At 50.2% G+C, this 20,714-nt stretch overlaps 1 protein-coding gene across 4 annotated transcripts in view; it reads right to left on the bottom strand.

Moving 5' to 3' along the window:
* The window catches only part of RIMS3 (regulating synaptic membrane exocytosis 3), a 99,332-nt gene that overhangs the window by 58,941 nt on the left and 19,677 nt on the right, over positions 1-20,714 (bottom strand). The window lies entirely within an intron of this gene.

Raw genomic sequence — 20,714 nt, 5'->3', positions numbered from 1 at the left:
AATTAGAGCCTCCCCTTCTCTGGAAGAAGCACCTGAAAACATGCTTGGTTGGTCAGACTTTCAGCTTATAGCTTTAGAAGTTTTAGGTTTCAGAGATTCCCACCCTCCCATATTTTTATACACACACACACACACACACACACACACACACACACACACACACACACACACTATTTTCTTAGGAACATAGGAAGCTGCCATATACTGAGTCAGACCATTGGTCTATCTAGCTCAGTATTGTCTTCACAGACTGGCAGCAGCTTCTCCAAGGTTGCAGGCAAGAATCTCTCTCAGCCCTATCTTGGAGATGCTGCCAGGGAGGGAACTTGGAACCTTCTGCTCTTCCCAGAGCAGCAGCTCCATCCCCTGAGGGGAATATCTTCCAGTGCCCACACACATCAAGTCTCCCATTCATATGCAACCAGGGTGGACCCTGCTTAGCTAAGGGGACAAGTCATGCTTGCTACCACAAGACCAGCTCTTCTCTTAGGCGTGAAGTGTGCCATCAAGTCAATTTCGACTCCTGGCATCTACAGAGCCCTGTGGTTTTCTTTGGTAGAATACAGGAGGGGTTTACCATCGCCTCCTCCCATGACGCTTTTCATTATCTTCCTAGATTGCTGCTGCCTGATATAGTACCAGCGGGAGTTCAAACCAGCAACCTTCTGCTTGCTAGTCAAGCATTTCCCCGTGGCACCACGCTTCACTAATCCCATGTGTGGCAGCTCTCGTGAGGGTTTGTGAGCGAGCTGCCAGCAAGGGATGAGGAAAGCAAGGCCGCCAGGTGGGCAGGCAGGTGGGCGGGGGAGAAACGGTGGCCGAGGCGGTGGGCAGACGGGCAGGGGGAGAAAATGGTGGCAGTGGGAAGGGGGAAATGACAGTGGTGGCAATTTTTTTTTAAAATTACACCGAAAAACATTCACGAACCACCACACACACACACACCTGAACTGAACGGTGGGGGTTTGATGGGGTGCCGGACCAAACTGGCCCAGTCAGGTTTGAGTCCAGTTCATACTCGAACCGGACCGGACCAGCCGGTTCCGTGCACACCCCTAATGCACACTTAGCTCCTTACTCAGGCTGTCCGTGAAGCTCTTCATCTTTGTTGTAAATAAGGAACTGAAATAAGGAACTGGTACTTTTTCACAGCGGGCAAATGACTTGATTATCAAGCCAAAGGTTGCCGGTTCGAATCCCCGCTGGAGTGTTACCCAGACTATGGGAAGCACCTATATCAGGCAGCAGCGATAAGATGCTGAAAGGCATCATCTCATACAGCGTGGGAGGAGGCAATGGTCAACCCCTCCTGTATTCTATCAAAGACAGCAGCCACAGGGCTCTGTGGTCGTCAGGAGTCGACACTGACTCGACCACACACTTTACCTTTACTTTTTCACACAAGGCATAATCAATTTGTGGAATTCTCTGCCACAGGATGTGGTTCCTGCCAACAGCTTGGATGGCTTTAAGAGGGGTTTCTAAAAATTCACGGAGGACAGGTCTATCAATGGCTACTAGTCTGGTGGCTAAAGATGTGCATTGATTAAAATGCCACGCAAATTGTTGGAAGTAAAGGACTTTGCGCTGTCTCTTTGCCTCAGACAGTGGAGGACAGACTAGTAAGTCAGAGGGCTAGAAGGTCAAAGACATTTGGTCATCACTTCCCGCTGCTCTGATGCTATCCCTTTGAAATGTAGATTGCTAATCTTAGGGGATTCAACTTCCTTCTCTCTCTCTCTCTCTTGCTACCTGGCTGTTGACCTTGCAACATGGCAAGTCTCTTGCCCTGCACCATATGTGCAGAGAAGATGGTGAATCCATCTGCATCTATTTAGATAGATAGATTAGAGATCCTAAATCCTCACTTTCCTATCTAGAATGGAGTTCCTTAATAAATACCTTTTATATTGATTTGAAACTAGCAATTGGCTCCAAGTTACTTTACTCTTAGCACACACGCATGCCTAACTAAATCCGCTGTGTTTGTGCCTCTGTGCACTCTGCTATATTGAAAAGGGATTCTCTCACCACAGAGAATTTCCAGCACAAATAGAATTCTTGACACAACGCACCATCATCACAGCAGGATTCCTGTTTGCACTGTCATTGCACAGGTGTGTTCATTAAATCACAGCACAAAGGGATCCAGATGTGATGGTGTGACCATATGGGGTTTTCCTATTGCATGGTGTTTCAGTCAATGGGCACATGTGCCCCTGCCTGTTGATGAGCAGTTCCAGAGCGGGAAGGCACTAGCTGAATGCGGTGGTAAACTGCGTGTACTCGGCAGTCTGAATCAAACCCAAAAATCAAATATAGAAGAAGGGCAGTTCACTCAGGCATTGCTACTGCCCTACAAAGAAGAACAGGCAATTTGGAACCCAAAAAGCAGGGACAGGGTTTTGAATGGGGAGAATTCTGTAAACACCCTTAGCATTTGCTTTGGAGGAAGCAGAAGCCCTGACACTCAAAGGGGTGTCAAAAGGGATTGGTTGTCCGTGTGCAATTAGATACGGAGTGACATTTATGCGCGTGAGTCCTGGGCCTGTGTCTAATCGGATTTAGTATTTGTGAGGTGACAGCTTACAAGGTTTCATATTTGACTCCTGCCCAAATCAAAACCAAATCAAACATCATCATTTGTGAGAGGCCCACAAATCAAAACCACCCCCATTTGGAGCTGAGTTCACATGCTCTTCTTCACCGGCTTCACCTCCCCTTTTTGACTTCTTCAGCTCCCCTAGAGCTGATTGGGAATCTCTACTCACTGGCCTGGCTTCCCGAAGAGAAGGCATTCATTCTGTCCACTTTGAAGCTTAGTACACTTTCTATAGATATAGCAGGCCCAGTCTTAAAATGTCCCTGCACCTAATGGCACAGCAGGGAAATGACTTTCCTAGCGAGCAAGAGGTTGCTGGTTCAACGCCCCATTGGTATGTTGCACCAGACTATGAGAAACACCTTTATCAGGCAGCAGCGATCTAGGAAGATGCTGAAAGGCATCATCTCATACTGTGCAGGAGGAGGCAATGGCAAACCCCTCCTGTATCCTACCAAAGACAACCACAGGGCTCTGTGGGCGCCAGGAGCTGACACCGACTCGACGGCACACTTTAAGTAGAAAACCAGCCACACTGCTGTGCTAGGTTTCTGTATGCAGGGAGGGATTTTTATTTTTATTTTTATTTTTTATTTTGGTATTTTGCATGCATCCAAAAGTGGAATTCTTCACCTGTAGTCCAAAATAGTCCATGTTGCTACTTCCTGCTACAAGATGTCCCCACCTCGTTCGGCCTTTTCTACACGTGCAGCGGAATAAGATGGTAGTGTTCTAGACTACACCACTTCAAAGTTCAGGGGAAGGATCACATTTTAGAGCATCTGGCCCTAAATGAAAGTCTTCTTGCAAAGGAAAATTAGCACAATAGCAAATGAATAGGCTAAAACCTTTCTCCCTAATTTGCTAGGGGGGTTTTATTGGGGGGGTATTTTTAAAAAACATGTGAGAGCATTCAAGAATTGTATCCCCCCCCCAGCCTTTAGTCAAGTGGTACAGTCCACAGAGGTAATTTTTTAGCACCTAGGTAATTTTGGAGCCTGGACCTAGAGGCCTTTGGAGCCCCCCCTTCAAATTAAGCATCATCATGCCCAGCCAGGCGACCACACCACCCAGGACAGACTAAAGAGGATTTGGGGGGGCTCTAGGGGCTGTGGAGGGGTAAGGGCACCTCTGATCAGTCCACTTTGCAACCTCTGGATCCCACTAGCTCATTCTGCAACAAGCACAAACCACCAGACCTTTGGTGATTCTATTGTGGTGGGGGGTGGTGGATGTATTTAAGCTGATGTTAGGAGTTATCCAGGCATTGCCATCATCAAGGGATGGACATGCAACTTCCTGGGCTGGAGGTTTTCAAGCAGAGGCTAGACTCTCAGGGATGGCACGGCAATTTCCTCCACTGAGCAGAGGGGTGGACTAAATGATCTCAAAGGTCCCTTCCCACGCTTCCACCCTATGATTCAACAGATCAATCCTCCCTCATCTCTCTTTCAATGAAGGAAAGGTTCTCTGCGGCCTCAGCTTAAAGAGAGCCTACAGTCCTCCCAAGAGGCAACACACATCTCTTCCCTGTTTTTTTCTTCTCCCAAAGGCAGAGCAGCTCTTCCCCACTTCAGGGAAGTCCAAACTGGGGTGGTGGGGTTGGTGTGGGGTTGATCTTGGCAGCCCAGGGACAATTATCATGCCGGAGAAGTGGCTAACAGCTCTGGCAGGCATCTCTTTAATCCGAAAGAGCAGGGAGGGTTGAGACCTCTACGAAATGGCTGGTTAACTTTCCTAATCCAATTCGCGAGAGATGAAGTGGGTGAGAGCCGTCTCTACAGGGCGTGTGTGTCGGCAGAAAGGGCTGGAGTCAGACAACCTCCCATTGCACACCCCAAGTTGCAAAAAGGGGCAGCTAACCAGGTTTGTTAGGCCACCTTAAGTGGCGCAGCAGGGAAATGCTTGACAAACAAGCAGAAGGTTGCCAGTTCGAATCCCCGCTGGTACTCTATCGGGCAGCAGCGATAGAGGAAGATGCTGAAAGGCATCATCTCACACTGTGCGGGAGGAGGCAATGGTAAGCCCCTCCTGTATTCTACCAAAGAAAATCACAGGGCTCTGTGGGCGCCAGGAGTCGAAATTGACTTGACGGCACACTTTAACCAGGTTTCTTAGCTTGGGTCCACCTTACCTAAAGGACTGCTTCTCCCACATGAATCTGCTCACCCTTTAAGTTTGGCTGGAGAGAGGCTTTCTGCATGTACCCTCCATGCTGCGATTGTCCCGAGAAGGCTTCTCTGTAGTGGAACTCCTGCCATGCCCCAGCCTGTGGAACTCCTTGCCCCAGGACGGAGACTCATTTGTCCCTAATCGGTTCTTTTGGTTCTTCTCTGAAGACTTGGCTACTTCAGGAGGCCTTTGGTTATTATTTTGCTGGCTCTTGTTTTCTTTTTATTCAGCTGTTTTGCTGTGTGTGTGTGTGCGCGCGCACATACAGTGTACGCACATACACATAAAAATGCATACAAAAATCAACTAGATAGAATTGTTGATTGTTATTTTATTATGCATGCCTTGCTGACATTTGGTCACATGGCATGATGCCACAGGACCAGGGGCGTATCTAGGGTAGGGCAGGCAGGGCACATGCCCCGGGCGCCACTTGAAGGGGGCGCCATTTTTTAAAATGGAAAAAAAAGTTTTTAATGGCCACCGAAAACAAAATGGCCGCCACACATGCTCAAATGGCCTCTGCAAGGCCCTAGTATCTGGGGAAAGTCAAATTCTCCATTTATTTTTAAAACTTATGTAATAGTGATGCTACAATGCATAGTAGAGAATTAGATAGGCACTTCTGTTTAGTTTTCCAAGAACATCTCCATATAGTATTTGTGTATTTCATGAGCCCCAGCATACTGAAATGTGTAGTTTTCCAGCATTTTTTAGTCTGGCTATGTCCACTGCTAAATAGTTTTTGAAATATTAAAAGATTAACAAGCTTAACTTGTATTTTTGTGCTGATATTATGGTAAAGTTATCTGAAAGATGGGTGTCAGCTGTTTGGACAGGGGGCGCAATTTCAGTGCTTGCCCCAGGCGCTATTTCCCCTAGATACGCCTCTGCCAGGACTTAGCAGCAGCTTCTGGAGTGGGCACCTCCATGCATTCACACAGAGCAAATCTGAATGCCTGTGAATCTGAGGGAAGGCGGGCAAACGGTTTCGCGACAACCATTTTGCCATTTCAGCTCCTGGACGCTCAAGGTTTTGCAGCTGCTAGTCGGAGGAGGGAGCTGCAGGCAGGCCACACAGAGAACCTTGCCCAACAAGCCGGAACCCTCCAGGCCCAGGGAGTCAGCTGACACTGTTTGCCATGGGGCTCCTGTCCTGGCCCTCCCTGGTACTGGATACACCTTCAAGACAGCTCACAAGCAAATGCAAGCCGGTTCCACTTCACACGTTAACATCATGGAACCCAAGTCCACTGGAGGAACTTGAGGAAGGCTGAGCGAATGCAGAAGATAGTGAGGCTATTCACATGCATGTGCAAAACCAGGCTAAGGGAACCCACTCTGGTTTTGCACACGTGTGTGAGCCGCCAGGATCAGGCTCAATCCCGGCAGCTACACAGTGCAAGCCCACCTAAGTAGCTGCCCTCTAAAATGAGGTTAAGGGAGCGAGCGCTCCATTTTTTTAATCATGTGTCAGCTGCAGCTGACACACTTAGGGTGAGGGGATCCCAATAATGTACCACACACTTGGGTGGTGCATTATTGGAGCTCCGGGGGAAGGGGTGAGGCGTGCGGTGCATCCCAGCACCCCAACCCTAGGAGTTGCCGGGTGAGCCACTGGTCATCTGGCCAGGAGACCCGCCCGCCCAGGGAAGGAATGGAGATCGTCTGCAGGGAAGATAAGTTAAACCCGCCTTCCCTGCAGACCGCCCCAGGGTTCTTCTCACCAATCACGAGAAGAGCTCCAGTACAATCTCCTAAAGACCGTCGTGGTTAGAGAAGGCAACAACCATAATTCGAGACCATTCTGCAGCACCCAGGTACACTGTTCCAAGACAATATTTCACCCCTTGGAATTCCCTGTAAGAGGGTTCTCAGATTTGGGTTGACCGATGTTGTTGGACTACAACTCACATCATCCCCAGCCATAATGGCTGTGGACAATGGGAGTTGTAGTCCAACAACATCTGGAAGCTGCTATAGGAAGCTGTTTTATACTGAATCAGACCCTTGGCTCATCTCACTCCTACACTGATTGGCAGTGGCTTCTGCAAAGTTTCAGGCAGAAGTCTTTCCCAACCCTAATAGATTTGCCAGGGATTGAACCTAGGACCCTCTATATACAATGCAGATACCACTGAACTACAGCCTCGTCCCACTACAAATATAAGAAGCTTCCACCTACTGAGTCAGACCCTTGGCCCATCTAGCTCAGTATTGTCTACACTGACTGGCAGCAGCTCTCCAAGGTTTCAGGCAGGATCGTTTTGTGGTCCTGCCTGGGTGCTTTCCAGATTAGACCCTGCAACGGGGTCACGATGTATCTGCGAAGTGTGCCTCTGCACTTCCTGTGTGGTGACACCGCAGTCCCTACACTGACAGCAGGGTGCTGTTCACATTCCGGATGCCTTGTTTCGGATTTAATCGCTGTGATTTATTGCTATAACATTGCATGTCCGGTGTAAAAAGGTTGCCGTATTTTCCGGTTGTGAGTTTTTGCAAGACTGCTCCCCCTGCTGGGCACTTTGCTATTTATGTTTTGAATGTGATTTGCCCTGACCGAAGCATGTTGCCGCTGCTGAGTGGCTAACCTGGAAAGTGCCCTGGAGAGGCCGTCAGGGATTGAAACTGGGATCTTCTGCAGGTCTCCAGCGGCCCACTGCATTGAACCACAGCTGCCTCTTGGCAGGGCATAGGAACATAGGAAACTGCCATATACTGAGTCTGACCATTGGTCTATCTAGCTCAGTATTGTCTTCACATACTGGCAGCGGCTTCTCCGAGGTTGCAGGCAGGAATCTTTCTCAGCCCTATCCTGGAGATGCTGCCAGGGAGGGAACTTGAAACCTTCTGAGCAGCTTCATCCCCTGAGGGGAATATCTTGCAGTGCTCACACCTCAAGTCTCCCATTCATGTGCAACCAGGGCAGACCCTGCTTAGCTATGGGGACAAGTCATGCTTGCTACCACAAGACCAACTCTCCTCCACAGACCAAGAGCTCTTCATGGCTATAGCTGGTGCTGCAGAATATTCTTATCTGAGGGCCAGCAACAAAGGTCCCCACGGGCCACATGTTGTGCAGGTCTGATATAAGAGTATCCCCACTTTGAAAGGTGCATCTTGGCTCAGTTAGTAGCAGCAGTCGCTGCCTTTTCAACTGGAGATCCCCAGGACGGAACTTGGGACTTCCGGCATGTGTGCATCCCGGCACGCATCGGTGTGGGGCCAAATTACATCTGGCCACTCTTGCCAAAGCACAGTCTGTTGCGCGCTGCATCATAAATAATCATTAACCCTGAGCCTCAGACCATTCAATGCTGCCTCCCTTTCAGCAAAAGTACTTATTAAAGTTGTGGCTGGAGCCATATGAGCGGAACCAGATGTTAATCTCCTGGGTGCAACGTTGCTGGATCGGAGAGACCAGCTCAGCATCCACACACCAGCCTTCACCTGAAGCCAGGGTGATGCAGAAGCAGGGTGCTCTGCCTGGACCAAACTTCTGACATGGTAACAAGGGGACGGAGGCTCCGACTCACATGTGGCCCTCTCACTGGGTGGGGTCTAGTACCTTGCAGTGTGTGCTACCCAATCAGAGGGAAACATGCAAATGGCAGAGACCTTTAAAGCAATACATGCAAATCCCAACTTTTTCAGGGAGCAAGAGGGAAAGGAAGGTAACCTGTTCTGGGCTTCACCTTAGAGACCTGCTGCGGATATGGGTACGGCCCGGCGCGAGATTTACACCCTCTCCCCCAGATGTTCAAGGGCCAGCGAGAGCTCACCGGACGCCGCCGGAACCGTGACGCTTCAAGGCTCGGGCCCCCCTCTTGGGGCGAACCCATTCCAGGGCGCCCTGCCCTTCACAGAGAAAAGAGAACTCGCCCCGGGGCTCCCGCCGGCTTCTCCGGGATCGGTCGCGTTACCGCACTGGACGCCTCGCGGCGCCCGTCTCCGCCACTCCGGATTTGGGGATCTGAACCCAACTCCCTTTCAATCGGCCGAGGGCAACGGAGACCATAGCCCGTCCCTTCGGAACGGTGCTATCTCCTATCTCTTAGGACCGACTGACCCATGTTCAACTGCTGTTCACATGGAACCCTTCTCCACTTCGGCCTTCAAAGTTCTCACTTGAATATTTGCTGCTACCACCAAGATCTGCACCCGCGGCGGCTCCACCCGGGCCCGCACCCTAGGCTTCAAGGCCCACCGCAGCAGCCCTCATACTCGTCGTGGCGTAGCCCCCACAGCACGCACCGCCGGCCGGGTATGGGCCCGACGCTCCAGCGCCCACAACAGATTGTTCCACAGAGAGATGATTCATCCGTTGCTGGGACACAGTATTGCTGGATCTCTGTGGCTGCATCTGTGATCTGCACCCCGCCAACTCTGTGGGCTGCACCCCGCCACCCACAGCAAGCATGGCTTGTCCCCTTTGCTAAGCAGGGTCTGTCCTGGTTTACATTTGAATGGGAAACTATGTGTGTGAGCACTGGAAGACATTCCACTTCGAGGATGGGCCCGCTTTGGGAAGAGCATCTGCATGTTTGCATGCAGAAGGTTCCAAGTTCCCTCCCTGGAAGTATCTCCAAGACAGGGCTGAGAGAGACTCCTGCCTGCAACCTTGGAGAAGCCGCTGCCAGTCTGTGTAGACACTAATGAGCTAGATGGACCAAGGGTCTGACTCAGTATATGGCAGCTTCCTATGTTCCTATGTTCTCTTTGAATAATAGAATTGTGCAGGGTCAGTCTGCCCATCCCATGCAATTCCACTATGCAAATGTTACTGGAGCAGTGGAACCATCCCACAGACATTGGAAAGGGTGGTGTGCCAGTACTGAATAACCAGGTGTTAAAGGGCAGTGTTGGCTCCAGGGGTTGTGGAGCCCTTGAGGGAGAGTCTCTCTCTCAAACCATGAGGTGGCATGCATATATTTGCTGTGTTCTAGGCTGAGAAAGGGCCTCAGCCAAGGAGGGATCTGGGAAAGACTCCAAACCACAGACAAGGGGAAAGTGCCCAGAAGCTCTCCAAGCAAGAGGGCTGGGTACATCAACATAGATAGAAGTTGCTCCAGCAGATTCTTGGAGCTTACTGTCAGTTTTTATAGCTACTAAGAAGGCAGGGATCTGGGAAAGACTCAAACTACAGACAAGGGGAAATGGCTCAGAGCCTCTCCAAGCAGGAAAGCAAGAAGGCTGGGTACATCAGCATAGATGGATGTTGCTCCAGCAGATTCTTAGAGCTTACTGTCAGTTTTTATAGCTACTGGGAAGGCAGGGATCTGGGAAAGACTCAAACTACAGACAAGGGGAAAGGGTTCAGAACCTATCCAAGCAGAGAAGCAAGAGGGCTGGGTACATCAGCATAGATGGATGTTGCTCCAGCAGATTCTTGGAGCTTACTGTCAGTTTTTATAGCTACCGGCCAAGTAAAGTGGATTGGCCCCTGAGGTAGGCTCTGTGGTTTAAATGGGCCTTACCTGATCTTCTAAGTACCAGCGCCAGGGGTGCTGGGGAGGCTGGAGGCAAGGAAGGTTTGAGCAAGGCCAAGAAATTGGTTCCAAGGGAAGGATTTGGCAGAGACTGCTCGACAAATGGAGAAGGGGGAGCTGATCTGGGGGTAGTTTATTTTATTTACTGTTCTTAATTATTATTTATGCAGATGATGCTTTATAATGTAATATCAGCAGCAAAGACAGTTTCTCACCCTGAGGAGCTAACAATGGAAATTTCATCAGTGCGGAAGAAAGCAAAGCACAGAGGAAGCAAGAGCAGCAGAGGCTGGAGTGGTGCAGCTGGGTGCCACGGAGAACATTATCTAGACTACAGACTTAAATGAGATTAACAGTCATGCCACAGGGAATTGGGGAACATAGTTCTGTGAAGCAGAACCAGCGCAGCAGAGCAGCAGAGTTTAAGATTCTTCAAGGGAAGCCATGACACTTTCCAGCCTCAGGGTGATACCATCAGGCCAGAAATGAAGGGAATGGAGCTTAATGCAAGCTGGATCGATACGCATTCAGATCCGAAGAGCTACAGAAACGTTTCCGAGTGGAACTGATGGAGGTGATGGTTATTGATTGCCTCCCAGAAGCTTCTCCAGGCCCGACTGACTGGCTATTATGCATGTCAGATTTTCGGTGTCTAAGTATTCATTTCACAAAGCCCCATGTATGCTGCCTTTGGGGATGGGGGCTGTAGCTTGCATCTGCTTTGCTTGCAGAAGGTCCCAGGTTCAATCCTTGGAAGCACCTCCAGGTAGGACTGGGAGAGACTCCTGCCTGAAACTCTGGAGAAGCTGCTGCCAGTCTGTGTAGGTAATGCTGATCTAGATGGACCAATGGTCTGACTCGGGATGTGGCAGCTTCCTGTGTTCTTATGTTCCTATCACACCTCTGTCATATCATTTTCATTCCTTACTTTCCCAAGTGGAAATTTCAAACTGTGAGGAGGACATTTCAGGCAGAAGCTCTTAATAGGGCTGAGGAGAGAAGAGTTTCAGGCATTTATAGCCTACTTTCCAGTAGGCTTATATGAGATCACCCAGTGTGTGTGTGTGTGTATGTGTGTGTCCCTATCAGTCCAGCAATGCCTGGACCAATATGAATCAAATTGGGAGCAGTTGTAGGGACACCTCAACAGCATAGTTTGTGATGATGTCATCCACACTGATTCAAGATGGCGGATGCCTGAGCATTTGAGGTGCAATTGGGTTAACTTGTGAACCGCCTAACTGATTTGAACCAAATTTTCTACAGGTGTAGGGACACATAGGGATGGCTCGAGGGCATAGTTTGTAATGATGTCATCCACCTTGATCCAAGATGGTGGACACATGAACATTTGAGGTGCAAGTGGGAACCGATTGGGACCAAATTTGGTATAGTTGAAGGGACACATACGTGCACCTCAAATGCATCGTCTGTGATGATGCCATCCACCCCAGTTCAAGAGGGTAGATGCATGAACATTTGAGGCACAGTTGACTTGTGAACTGCCTAACCAATTTGGACCAAATTTGGTCCAATTGTAGGGATAGTAAAAGGGAAGTAGGCAAACTAGTTCTTACCAGAACTTGTTACAATATCAATTGACAAATACATAGGTGGATCCTGGGTAGGGAGAAGCAGATAGATTCCCCACTCCTGACCAGGCAACTCTAACCTTCGCAACAACATCACTTTCCCCAGAGTAAACAGCACCCCAGGCAGCTGCCAAATTCTGGATGTGTCTTCTCTTCCTTCCTGAAACAGAAGGGGTCAACTCCAGTGATAGGTTCAGCAGTCAAGGTCTGCTGTTGGTAGATGGGAGGCGTAGTGGTCAATACACTACCCTGCCCATTCAGTCAAAACAGACAATATGCCTGTTGTGTGATGGCGGCCACCATGTTTGATTTTTCTCATGTAAATAACCTATGCAGGAGACCAGTCCAGATCAGGGCTGTGGCAGCAGGAAGCCTTTAACCTTTTGCCCTCACTGCAATCCCAAGGCGCTGTGCATGCTATTTACATGCGGAAAATTACACACACCAGCCCCAGTCATCCAATAGGCATGTTGTTTAGTTGGTTCTTGGTTTAACTGAAAGAGAAGTACTTCCCTGCTAAACATACAGCTGGAATAAATGACTGCTATTTGAAAGAATCCTCAGACACCTTTCTTCTTGGCTGGCTTACCTTGCACCACCAGTCTGTTTCCCTTCAAACCACACCAAAACAGACAAGGTCCGTGCAGTAGCTAGTAGGCACCAGCCATCAAAGAAATTAAAGAAATGTCTTGGTTAGCCAGTGCTGAAGTGGGCATCAGCTTCACTTCTTGGTCATCTCATCCCAAGACCACTTGGAGGTGAGGCCCTTGTGGAATTCTCTGCTGCAAGATGTGGTGACAGCCAACAACCTGGATGGTTTTAAGAGGGGTTTGGATAACTTCATGGAGGAGAGGTCTATCATCGGCTACTAGTCGGAGGGCTACAGGCCAGCTCCAGCCTCAGAGGCAGGATGCCTCTGAGTACCAGTTGCAGGGGAGTAACAGCAGGAGGGAGGGCATGCCCTCAACTCCTCTCTATATACTTCCAGTGGCATCTGGTGGGCCACTGTGTGAAACAGGATGCTAAACTAGATGGGCCCTGGGCGTGATCCAGTAGGGCTATTCTTATGTTCTTATGACATGCAGGGCGAACACATCTTATATACCCAGACATCCATCCATACTAACTTGACAAACACATTCGGACCATAACTCTCTGTGCACTGACTTGGGAGTTCCATTATACTTAATGGGGCTTACCTACTTCTGAGTTAACATGCATAGAGGTCCTTCACACAATCAAAATCTGTGGTCTACCCAGGTTTGAGAGCTGTGTGTGCTCCCAATTTTGGATTGTGTGGAAGCAAGGGAGGAGGAAAACCTGGGTAGAAGTGATTGTGTGGAAGCATGGAGGCTATTCCCATGATCTCCCCAAAACAGGCTAAGGGAGCCTAGCCCGCTTTGTTAAATCCCCCTTCCCTTAAACGAGGTTACTGGAGCGATCACTCAGTTAACTTTGTTGTTGTGCTTGTGTGTCCCTGCAGCGCATGGCGACACATGAGTAGACCCCCTGACCAGGAGGCTGCTTGCAAGCAGCCTCCTGGGCTCGGGTGCCTCTCCAGGATGCTCCCCGCACACCCACACTTGTGCGGGGCATCCTGGAACTTCTGAGGGCCGTGCAGCCACCAATCCCCGCAGTCCCCACCGGCTCCATGACGGAGCCAGCAGTCATGTGGGCGGCGGATCTGGCCACCCAGCTATGAGTGGCTGCTCATCTGCGGGGAGAGCGGGCTAAGCCAGCTCTCCCCACAGAACCCCGTCAGGCACTTTGCACGTGGCGTGTGAAGTGCCTCATTGTCGGAGGAAAACCTGGGTACCAGTGATTGTGTGGAAGCAAGGGGGGAGAAAAACCTGGGTAGCGTCCCCCCACCTTGCATCCATACAATCACTTCTACCCCGGTTTTCTTCCTACCTTGCTTCCACACAACACAGCTCCCAAACCTGGGTAGAACATACATGTGCAGTTAGGAACCTAGGAACCTAGGATTCAGTCTGTCCTGGGTGGTGTAGTTGCCCAGCGGAGCATGATGATGCTTAATTTGCAGAGCGGGGGGAGGCGCTTCAAAGGCCTTGCGGTCCAGGCTCCAAAATTACCTAGGTGCACCTCTGATCCGGACAAATGAAATGGCATGTTCGAATGGACTTGGCATGTGAAGAAAGTTGCACTCCCAGGATTAAGTTCGTCCTCTTGGGGTTCACACAGAGTTTATGTGCAATGGAATTAGTGGACCTGACCTCCTCTTTAGCATGGTTGGCAAGCAAATGAGAGAGGCCAGCATGGGGGAACATTGCTGGCGTAGGGGGATATCGAGCCTTCCCTTCCCCCAGGAATCCTGGCTCATCCTCAAAAGGCAGAGGTGGCGGGCACCAAGCAAGGTGCAGCTGGTTTTGGGGTAGCAAGGGAGGAGAGCTGGTCTTGTGGTCGCAAGCATGCATTGTCCCCTTAGTGAAGCAGGGTCCACACTGGCTTGCATTTGAATGGGAGACTTGATATGTGAGTACTGTCAGATATTCCCCTCAGGGGATGCTGGAGCCACTCTTGGAAGAGCAGAAGGTTCCAAGTTTCCTCCCTGGCAGCATCTCCAAGACAGGGCTGAGAGAGATTCCCGCCTGCAACCTTGGAGAAGCCGCTGCCAGTCTGTGAAGACAATAGTGAGCTAGATGGACCAAGGGTCTGACTCAGTATATGGCAGCTTCCTCTGTTCCTATGCCTCTGGTTCCTGGCAGCCCCAGTCTCTGCCCTCTCTCCCTTGCGGCCCCACCCCAGTGTTAACAAGATCTGTGCTGCCTGCAGGCTAGCCATTTGTGAGGTAGAGTCCTGTGGTTAACTGCACAGCTCTACCTGACAAACGGCCAGCCTGCAGCAGGCAGCATGGAGTGGGAGAGGAGCAAGTGGAGCTCTGCCAAGAAGGAGAGCGCCTTCTTTGGCAACCCCCTGCGCTGGGCTCATTCGGACAAGCTGCTCCTGCTCCTTATAGATCTAGTGCTTTAACCAATGTACCATCCTGCCATTGGAGGGGGCTTCTGGTCATAGGAACATAGGAAGCTGCCATATAGTGAGCCAGACCCTTGGTCCATCTAGCTCACACAGACTGGCAGCAGCTTCTTCAAGGGTGCAGGCAGGAATCGCTCTCAGCCCGATCTTGGAGATGCTGCCAGGGAGGAAACTTGGAACCTTCTTGCTCTTCCCAGAGTGGTTCCACCCCCTGAGGGGAATCTCTTACGGTGCTCACACTTCCAGTCTCCCATTCAAATGCAACCAGGGCAGACCCTGCTTAGCTAAGGGGACGAGTCATGCTTGCTACCACAAGACCAGCTCTCCTCTCCTCAGTCAGCAACTAGATTTTTTTTTGTGGTGGGAGGGCAGTGTTGAGATGATGGTTGAGGGAAGCAAGGCCTCATGCCAAGCCAGTTCCCATGCCCTGGTGTGGCCTGCAGCGTCCTTTTTGCCACAGGTGAGAGGCCTTCCTCCCCGACCCTTCTTTTCCTTGGAGCTGGCTCAGGGGCGTATCTAGGGTAGGGCAGGCAGGCCACTTGAAGGGGGCGCCATTTTCCAAAATTAATTTTTTTTAATGGCCACAAAAAAAAAATGGCCACCACACATGCTCAAATGGCCTCTGTGAGGCCGTAGGCCAGACCAGGCCTCGCAGAGGCCATTTGAGCATGCACGGTGGCCATTTTGTTTTTAGCAGCCATTTAAAATATATATATATTTTTAAAAATGGCCACCGCACATGCTCAAATGGTCCCTGCGAGGCCCTAGAGGCCAGCGGGGGAGGGGGAACCATTGAAGACCCCCCCACAGCCTTTAGGAAGCCCCCTGAAGGGGCTACAGGTTAAAAAAAATTAATATAATAAGTCACTGTACACATATTTAGTTTGGCACTATGTACAGAGAATCAGGGCTTGTGAATACTGAGCTGAAGCTTATGAGCTAGGATTGTATTCATTTGCTCTTACTTTGCTTGTTGTGATAAGTGAGTTAAATGTGATGTCTTAATACTATGGCTATTAATGGTGAGTTTGTCTTTGAATGAGTGTGAAATCCTTAGTATTAAGGCCCACTGGGAGTTTCTTGCTCTCTTTCGTTCATTTTAACTGTCTTTTCTTTAGTTTTCCAAGTACACCTCCACATAGTATTTGGGTATTTCATGAGCCCCCGCATACTGAAATTCGTAGTTTTCCAGCATTTTTTGGTCAGTGGTCTACGTCCACTGCTAAATATTTTTTGAAAGATTAACGGGCTTGACTTGTATTTTTGAGCTGCTATTATGGTAAAGTTATCTGAAAGATGGGTGTCAGATGTTTGGACAGGGGGCGCAATTTCAGTGCTTGCCCTAGGCGCTATTTTCCCTAGATACGCCTCTGAGCTGGCTGGCCCCTGGCAGTGTCTGGGGGCCAGATTTGGCCCAAAGGCTTCCAGGCGCTACTTGCCACTTCCTTTGTGGTATCCTGACTGATGAAGCAAGGGCTGATCTTCGAAAAGCAGCGCACCCGAGTTCCATCAGGCCAATGCAACTGTATCAACCACAGAACTGACTCTTCCCTGCGGGAGAACTCCAGAGGGCTGGCAGTGAGCCCCGGAGGAGATGGTGCTTGCCACAAACAAAAGAGAGGCTCTCGGGAGGGGAGGGGAGGGGAGGGGAGGGGAGGGTCACTCCCCATGGGAAAGAGCATCCACACTTTGGAAATGAGGAAGGTGAGATGAAACAGTCATGGCGGGGGTGGGGGGATGCTCTAGACCAGGGATCCTCAAGGTTGGGTCCCCAGATGTTATTGGACTTCAACTCCCATAATCCCCAGCCCCAGTGGCCTTTGGTTGGGGATTATGGGAGCTGAAGTCCAGTAACATCTGGGAACCCAATGTTGAGAATCCCTGCTCTAGAACAGGCCTGCTCAACTTAGGCCCCGCCCCCAGCTTTTTTTGCACTACAACTCCCACAATCCCCTGCCATAGTGGCCAGGGATTATCATCACTATTTATTGATTGGGTTGGATTGGATTTCTATACCGCCCTTCCAAAAATGGCTCAGGGTGGTTTACACAGAGAAATAATAAATAAATAAGATGGCTCCCTGTCCCCAAAGGGCTCACAATCTAAAAATAAGCATAAGATAGACACCAGCAACAGTCACTAGAGGGGTGCTGTGCTGAAGGTGGAGTGGGCGAGTCCCTATCCCCCTGCTAAATAAAGAGAATCACCACGGTATAAGGTGCCCCTTTGCCCAGTTAGCAGGTGTTGTCATATGCCAACATTATGGGCATCGTAGGCCAACATCTGCAAGAGGGCTGAAGCTGAGGAGCCCTGCACTAGAAGAAGCAGGACCCTTTTCAAATGTGGATATTCACAGCATAGGTGAAGGGCCTGGCTGAAGGCGATGTCCTAAACAAAGTCCTCAGACCCGCCAAGACATCGACACTGAGTGTAAAATCCACAGAACCATAGAATGTTCAAGATGGGAGGGACCTTAGAGGCCTTCTAGTCCATCCCTCCTGCTCCATGCAGGAAGATGCTGCAGCCTCCCTGACAGATGACCGCCCAAGATCTGCCTGAAAACCTCTAGTGAGGGAGGGGGAGCCCCCCCGACTGCATGAAGCCAACTGCTCCGCTGTCAAATAGCTCCTAGGGTTCCGAAATGCCTCCTAACCCACGGCGCCATTAGGTGGCCGTGAGCATGAATTGCCCCCTTGGCTAAGCAGGGCCCACCTTGTTCTGCCTTTGGATGGGAGACTACAGGGAGGCGCCGTCAGACCATCCCCAGATGGGGCCACAGCTCAATGGAAGAAAGCCAACATGCTTGCCTGCAGGAGGTCCCCGGTTCACTCGCTGGCAGCATCTCCAGGTAGGGCTGGGAAAGACTCCTGCCTGAAACCTTGGAGAGCTGCTGCCAGCCAGTGCAGAAGACCAGTGTTCCCTTTCAGGCGTGCACACGTGTTGTTGTTCTTTAAACGTCCACTCAGTTAATTTTAGATCTGGCTCAGGTTGAAGCAGGAAGGCCCCACTCCAAATGCACGTGCACTGCCTTGATACTGCCGCCCAGAGAAAAACTCATTCCCCACACAGATGGAAACAGTTGCGGGGAATACTGGAGACCATGCTGAGCAAGGGTTACCAAGGACCTGACTCGGTTCAAGGCAGCTTCCTCCCTCCCTCCTTCCCTAGCACCATGGGATGCAATGGATTTCCAAACTGCCAACGGCATTCTATGGCCCTTTGGAAGGATCCGTTGCTTTTCAGTAGGCATTCCCTGTCATTCATTTTAATGCCTTCACTAGAGCATCTCTGGCTTCCATGCAGAAGGTTCCAAGTTCCCTCCCTGGCAGCATCTCCAAGATAGGGCTGAGAGAGACTCCTGCCGTTGACCACGGAGAAGCTGCAACCTGTCTGGGTAGACAATACTGAGCTAGGTGGACTGATGGTCTGACTCAGTATATGGCAGGGTCCTCTGTTCCTAAGGCTCAAAGCAGGCAGAAGAAAGGCAGAGTCAGTTGATCAAGTATAGGTGTGGACAGACTCCCTGGTTCTGAGCCGGGCACGCAATGAGCCAGGCCGATGGCATGGATCTCGTGTGTGCTGTGCAGGCTGCAACTGCTCTGTGGTGAGGGAAAGCCACACTCTGTACATGCTCAGAGGCAGTAGCGGCTTGTTCTAACGTGTTTCAGAGGGTGACAAAGGAGGGAGCTCGGGTTTCTCCTCTCTTTCTCTCCCACCCCGCCTGAGAGCCATGCAGCTCTACCTGATGAATGGCCAGTCTGCAGGCAGTGTGGCTCCTGTTAATGCCAGGACGGGATAGGAGAGAGGGGCCACCACAACCGTCGGGAACCAGAGGCTATTGTGCCCTGTATGGCACCCCGCTGGCTGTTCCTGCATCACGTGACTCCCCATTTTAGACCCTGGAAAAGCACACCTTTATAATAAATGGCAAATACATGATTATTTGGGAACTGGGGGCTTTTAAACAGCTAGCATTTCTCTTGATGTTTGCATTGCTTTTCAGCCTGCTTCCGACAGCTGCCTTGGATCTGTTTTGGAGAGAGAGGCAGCAGGGGATCAGTCTTGTAATAAATGAGTTAATACACTAACAACGAAAGGGAGGCCAGGCTGGCTTTGACTCTGGTCTCCTCATGGATGATGCTGGTGTTTTTGCTCCAAAATGGAGGAGAGATGCACGCAAATACCCAGCCAAGGGGCGGGGATACTCCAGCCTGCGACTCAAGAAGTACAGGCCTGGCGCTCCAGTGGCGCTAATGAAATCAACCACTCTAGACCCACAAGACGCTCTCTCGGCGCATCATCGGCTGATGTAATCCACAGGCAGCCCGGTGCTAATTGCTTGTTTAGCAGGGCCTTGAAAGATGACTCTAAATGCCTTCTTGCTTGAGGAGCAAAAACAAAGCAGCGTTTCAGCATCTTCTTTCTCCCAGCATTCCTGTTCCAGTTCATGGTCTGGACTAACAGCCAGGAAAAAGGGGGGGGGGGGAAGATCCCCAGGACACCTTCCGATTCCTGCTAGGATTGCCAGATCTCCAGGGCTGGCCTGGATCTCCAGGTGGCTCTGGAAAGCAATCCTAGAAATGTCAACGCCTTGAGATTCGAGGCTTGAGAGTTCTTGCTTCAGTTAGAGTTGGCAGCTCTTCCTGCTGATGGGGCCAAGGGTAGGGTTGCCATCTTCTGGTTTTCCAAAAACGGGTGCCTAATTTGCGTAGGGTGTAAAGTGGCTTGAAAATCATTTCTGAGTGAAATAGTGACTGCACGTTTTGCTCCATAACTCCGCTTCTGCAAGGGCTAGAGCTTAGGGTTGTTGTTTTTTGTTTGTTTTTTAATGAAAGCTGAAATCGGGGTGAATCTGGGTGGGCTAAGCAATATGGGTGAGATGCTTAAAATCTGGGTGAAACCTGGAATTTCAGGGAGCATGAGAACTCTCGCCGAGAGGAACCCTTGGGAAGTGGCATCTCCCTGCTAAGGAGGAGGAGGAGAGCCATCGCTGCGATTCAGCGTAGCCCGTGCCCAGGGACTGTTGCTGATGTCTCTCTCTGGGTTTCTTTTTAGACTGCAAGCCCTTTGGGGACAGGGAACCATTTTTTAACCCCCTCTCTCTTTTGCTTTGCTATGGAAACTGCTTTGAGAACTTTCTGTTGAGAAGTGGTTTGTAAGTATTGCTTGCCACTGCTGATAAATAATGATTTAAAACACATAAGAGAGAAGAGTCTAGACCTTCTGGGCCTTCCCCTGTACAAATGGTGGAATTGTACTTTAAACCTCCTCAGTGATTTAAATTAATTTGGTCACCATTCTGTTGCCTCAGGACAAGTGGAAAAAGCTAGGCCCCTCCCCTGTTGTCAAAAACTGGAAGCCTTAGTGATGGGTGGACACACACACACACACACACACACACACACACACACACTTGACCCTTGTACTGATCTAGAGCAATGGAGTTAATTTCCCGGATGTCCTCTGAATGTATGAAGAATTGATGCAACTCCTGCATTGGCTCTAGCGTGGATAAGGCCCTGCCCGGAGCTGACAGTTACTGTTTCTTCCAAGTGTGTGGATCCATCCCAGAATAATCAAGCAGGGATGCAGACAGAGGGAAAGCTTGAGGAGAAACTCCCCAGTTAAATGTTTCTTGGGAGAGAGAGGAAAGAGACTTTGGCGGGGGGCATATATTTTGGCAAGATGTTCAGTAAAATGAAGGGGGGACTCATGAAATGCTTTGGGGGAGAGAATCTGTACCCCTTTAATTAAGGGATATACAACTCATTATCTCTTTAATTAAGGGATATACAAGGTTCACACTGAGTCGGGCTCAGGAGGACCTGGCTTTTGGACCTGTTTTCAGTACCAGAGCTTCCCTGG

Source organism: Hemicordylus capensis, chromosome 7 (genome assembly GCF_027244095.1).
Source record: "Hemicordylus capensis ecotype Gifberg chromosome 7, rHemCap1.1.pri, whole genome shotgun sequence".
NCBI lineage: Eukaryota > Metazoa > Chordata > Lepidosauria > Squamata > Cordylidae > Hemicordylus > Hemicordylus capensis.
Note: the sequence above shows the minus strand (reverse complement) of the source record. Positions and strands in the feature narration are given on the sequence as shown.